General features: G+C 43.8%; 1 protein-coding gene across 1 annotated transcript in view; it reads right to left on the reverse strand.

Annotated features, from left to right (window-relative positions):
• Positions 1-2,421: 2,421 nt before the first annotated feature.
• The window catches only part of LOC106897250 (coiled-coil domain-containing protein 158-like), a 40,651-nt gene continuing 37,492 nt past the window's right edge, over positions 2,422-5,580 (reverse strand). Inside the window, exon 24 of the mRNA XM_014957768.1 lies at positions 2,422-2,532. The gene's annotated coding sequence lies outside the window, so the exon portion shown is untranslated. The remainder of the gene's footprint in view (positions 2,533-5,580) is intronic.

The following is a 5,580-nucleotide window of genomic DNA, read 5'->3' on the forward strand; positions in this document are numbered from 1 at the left end:
AAAGCTAATGGCAACTGAGAGAAATCTGTTGGCTATCTGGAAGAGCAGAGCTTTCATCTTCAGACATACTCCTCATGTGCCACCTGCTGGCTCCTGTGAAATGGTGCATAGAGAAGTGTTCACAGCCGAGATACTCGCAATTAATGTGGGAAAAGGATGGTACAGGAAGACAATCAGGGTTACAATTTCTTCCTGGAGTGTGGTGCAGGTCCAAAGTATACGAATATTCTGCCCTTCCCATTTTTCCACCTGGTTGGGTGCAATGCAGAAAGTGTAAAGCAACTGCCAAGAAAACCTCCATGGCAGCAGAGTCTTGAATTTTAGAGTTTAACCTGGCTTCTAGGGAAAGCTACTTTAGGCTTAGCTTTGTGAGCTGTGGTTAAGATATCTGTGAGATGTTGTAGTTTCTTTTGCCATCTCCTTTTAGCTCTACCTTTGGGCACATTTCACTGGGAACAGGAAGAAGAGATAAACCAAATACTTTACTTCTGTACTTGCTTCCACAGCTCCATCTGTGCTTCTCCCTTCTCACTATATCCTCTTCCTCCACTCTACTGTGCATCCTCTTTTACTACAAGCAAATATGACCATTTCCAGTTAAACTGCCTACTCCTTTGGCTGCAAAGAAAAAAATGACTCAATTGCAAGTGGCTGGGTTAGAAAACAAAAATAGTGGACAGGACAGAAGTCTTCTGCCTAGTATTCTTCACGCTGAAAGAATCAATGGTACTGAACATGATTATACTTTACTGCTCCTGCAAGGGGTAACTAGAAAAGCACACTTATGCAGCACTAGTACTTGGTGTCTGCTCTATCAACAGGAAATATGATTAAGAGAGTTGCTACACATTTAATTCTATATTTTTCAGGAACCCCATCAGCCCACAGTTGTTAAGAGCAGATATGGCACCTGGTACCTTGACCCTAAAACACACAAAAAGCAAAATGTGGGCTAACCTTTAATGGATCCAAGAGAAACAGGCGATGGTGTTCACAATGTTACACCACCACCCTTAAGAAGGCACCATAAGCACTGTGTACCACTGACACTGTGCCCAGTGAGCTCACGACCACAGGGCAGGCAGGTCATGGGAACACACCTGTGCACCACCTGCAGCCAGAATAAGAGGCACAATGTCTCTTACTGTTCACCTGACTGGTGACACTGACTGCCTGCCTTTTTCAGTCTGTGACAGTGAGAATCCACAGTGTAAGGCCTGGCAATGACCAAACACTGACAGCTGTTATCATCAGAAAGCTGCTACCCGCTTCCAGCCTCACCTGTGATCTGTTCTTCTTTCCCTCCTCAACAGAGCTTCATAAAAGCACCACTGGGTATTTACACACGTTGTCCTTATGCTCAGGGAGAGCTCTCTACGAGTCTCCACAGAGCTTCCCCTGCCAAACTCTCGTTCTCAAGCTGGCTGTGGAACTTGCAGATGCCCCACTAGTACTGCCATAGGGAATAACAGGGCTCCTTAATTTGCATTTCCTTTGTGCTTGTTCATATTTCCATTTTGTTCTATTATAAAAGTAAAGCTGGAAGAAGTACTGCAGACACACAAGGCTTGTGTAAGAGCAGTACTCTCCAACATCCCTAATACAGCAGCTGTGGATACCATGGGATCAGACACTGGCCAGGCTCAAAAGGGCTCCATAAATAGCATCCCCTATTGCCACTGTCAGAGCCAGAACAGTGGGAGAGATACACTACGGGTCTGATTCAGCGGGGCTCTTAAGCTACAGCTGAGATTCCCTGTCACCACACTAGATGGCACAGTTTACAGAATAAAATTCAGAAAGTTCATTTGAGATAGCTGTTCTTAGGAAGTCCTGGCCCACGTGCACGACGGCTGTAGAGTTGTTTGTAGAATTGTAAGAGTAAATATCCACCCCACTGTGTTGGTTTTAAAATGTGAAAAAGGGGGCAGGTTTGAGGCTCCTGATCTTAGGCCAGTCAGCTGGTAAATCTGCAAAGTCACATGTAGCTTATCAAAATACGGCCCAGCAACTGCTACCACATTTACTGAATATACAATGGTACAATGAAGCCTCAGCATTCACAGAATACTAACTTCCAAACTAATGCCACATCAGAAATGACTGCATGAACAAACTAAAATCTTGAATTAATTAGAAACAGAATTGGTAGTGTCCCTGAGCCTACAAGAAACAGTTTCCTTGCCCCTTTATTGTACTGTTGCTTTGTTTGATTTAAATGAAAGCTTTAAAAAAATATAAGGTACATTCTGTTAATCTGCTTTGGAGATTCTCTTAGGAGGCAGAGGACTCCATGTTCTATAGGATGTGAGCATTTAAAGAATTCCTAGAGAGGAAAGGCTACTAAAACCGAGTGGTAAGTTACCGTCTGCAGTGATCTCTGCATTTGCTTCAGAACAGGACAGCCAGCCCTCAGCATCCTGTGATCTCCTGGGCCACGACTCTTCTCGCTTCTGTCCAGCATTTCTGCTTCTAACACTTGATATGTCATTAGTGACTCAGGAATTTCGGCCTTAGCATTCGCCAAGAACCCTGTTTTTAAAAAAGAAGATAAAAAATCAATTATAGACATCCTAAGAGGAGTTCCAAAGCACAAATTCACCGCTACCCGGACAGGGTATCATTGCTACAACCATGACTGTACAATGTTAAGACTAGTTACATCCAGCATAAATCTATGTTGCCTTTGAAAGAGAAAGGTTTTCTCCCCTCTGTTGGCACAAGCATTTGTGTGGATTAAAAGAAACATTTTTTAAAATTTTCTGCGTTAATTTTCAGCTGGATGAAAGCAAAGGCCTGCACGCAACAGGCAGTGAGGACAGGGGAGCCAAAGGATCAGGCAACTTTTCTGCAACAGTGTGGATTTATGATGGACTGAAGTGCAATTCTACCAGGAGGTTTGCAAATTATGAAGCCTTTTAAGGTCCTACCACTCCCATGCAACACCACAAGCAAGTAATCATTGATAAAGCTAAACCCCTTGCGCACAAAAACCTCCCTCAGCTTCAAACTGTGGCTATTCCACAGCAGACTACAAGGATGGCCCTTGTCTCAGAGACCAGAGCACTCAAAGTACATTTACATTAGTGGATGCTGATGGCATCTGGAAGCAACTGTGCAAAAATAGCACATACCCTCTGGGGACTATGTAGAACTTGTGTGGGAATCTGGGTTACAGAACAGTCCTTCCCTGCCCGGCTGTGCAGGAAGCTTGTCTCTGGCAGCACCTGGGTCCTTTGTGACTCCCTCTTTTTGTAATAATTCACAGGTGTTACTAATAATGACAATTACTCTCTAAGCACTCAAAGCAATCTGTGTGCTTTGCTTTAGTTTCATCTATAGATACTGGGTGAAAAGAGTCTGACAACGGAAGAGGCTTTTATGAACATGGAAGGTGAATAGAACCAGAGGAGACCTTTGCTCTTTTCTTGGTCGTTAAAGCAGCACTCTGCCTTTCATCATGTGTATTTTTGTGTCTTCAAAATAAATTGTTCCTTAATGATTTCTGTAATAGTCCCTTCTAAACTGTGTTAGTTTCTTGTCTCTTCCTTTCTAAGATGTCTTATCAAACATGTTTAGGAAAAAAATACTGGGATTAGCAGCTCTAAATACTACCTCTACATCTGTGCTGAGGGCTGGCAGAAGGATGCTCTTTTACTGTAATGATACAATAATTAATCATTTTTGTCTGCTCTGCTTCAGGGGGATGACTAGGAATGTTAAATTGCAGCACACACATACTACCTGAAGAACAGTAGTATGTAGGTGCCCTACCCAATAATCTCAGCTGAGCAAGGTGGTATAAAAATACAGAGCATGGGACTGTCTCTGTTTTGAAGGTTACAAAAAAGGAACAGGAGGAAACTGCAAAAATATCATCTACTATGCAAAGAGTTTCAGTAATCAACACAAGCCATTACAGTCAAGTGTCTGTTTTATACAGCAAGCCTAAGCTGCACCTTGAAGCATCAACAGTGGGAAAAGTGCACCCAAAGCCACATTCACTGAGAAAGTGCCCAGGCAGGTCCTAGATTCTCAGCTCTTTCCTTTCACTGTATTACTGAGCAGAAGATCTGAGCAGTGCATGTTTAGCACATGCCTGAACGCATCCCACACATCAAAGTACCAAAACAGATATTTTTACTTAAGCACAAGCTCAGCACTTTGTTGGAGGAGGGCTTCAGAGAAGGTGGCTTAGCTACTGTGGTAAGCAAAGAAAGGAAAAATATTTAGATCGTGAATTCTGTGTATTCCCACAGGCCACCATACACCATATCTGTCAGGGAACTTCACCATGAAGACTGCACACTTGTGCTTCTATAAATTCGAATGACATTTACTGTCCCGTTAAGCTGAGGGAGCACTGCTCTAAATGACACTGAAAGATTAAGAAGTGCACACACTGGAAATAGACTTATTGGCACATCCACTTAGCCATTCTCTTTTCTAATGAGATAGTGGATAAAATCTCATCAGTGGGCTTTAGAAATCAAGTAATAACAGCTTCGTTCAGATCAAGAGAATGGATTTTAAAAGACAGCAGTCAAAACTGAATGGAACTGCCTCCCCTAACTCCTTCTCTGGTGTTAATCTTTGGTGTTAACAGTCTACACTGATCAACATTTTCACAGTTTGTCACTCCAGAATTACCAATTCAAAATACAAAGTCGTAAGTTTCATTTACTAAATTTCTTTGGTTCCTAGCAAGATTATTCTGTATAGCTTTTAAATTTTGAAATAGAATTTGACATCATGACTTCTAGAGGAAACTGTAAAATGAAGGTAAATTGAAATAAACATCAAATATCCTCTGCACTAATGGATTCTGAATTCCTGGTAGTCCAAAAAAAGCTTCCTGAGCATAATGTGGAACACAGGAGAGCAGGACAATGTTAAGAAATCCAATTGTAGTCATTAGAGTGTGATGCAGAAGTTACAGAATTAGTAGTAAATTCATCTCACTTCTCAGGAATACCAGAGAAAGCCTGGATTTTCATCAGTACAAGCATTAAAAATAAAAGCAAATCAGTCACCCTGTTGGAGTATATAAATCTAACTCCCAATAGCTCTGCTAAAATGAAACTTCATAAAGCTCTGCAGTTCCTACAGCTCTAATGCTTGCCTTCATGCAGAGAGGGAAGAAACCCAAGCATTCAGCCTGCGACTTCTGCGTGTCATCTCCCTTTATTTTTGCATTCTGTGTGGTTTAAGACACTGGCAGCACAGCTACCTTGGGCACCTAGCTGTGGAGACAAAACGAGGGAAGGGAAGTTAAAAAAAGGGAGAGATGGCAGAAAAGGCGCGGTGGGAGAGGAAGAGAAAGCAAACCTTCCAACTTTTTCTCACCTAACTTCTGGGGTTTTTTCATTCTGACCTGCCTTTCCCCCCCCTCCAGCCCCCGCCAGGCGCCACGGGGAGCCTCCTCCCGCCCCGGCGGCGGCTCCTCCCAGGGGCCGGTGCCCGCCTTAAAGCGGCTCCCGGGGGCGGGAGGCCGGGGGGACGGCGGTGGCCCCCGTTGCCAGCGCCCCGGCCATGGCCCGCGACCGCGGCCCGCCCGTGCTGCGGCAGCCCGCCGCCCCG

The sequence above is a fragment of the Calidris pugnax genome, unplaced genomic scaffold (assembly GCF_001431845.1).
Source record: "Calidris pugnax isolate Ruff unplaced genomic scaffold, ASM143184v1 scaffold349, whole genome shotgun sequence".
Lineage (NCBI taxonomy): Eukaryota > Metazoa > Chordata > Aves > Charadriiformes > Scolopacidae > Calidris > Calidris pugnax.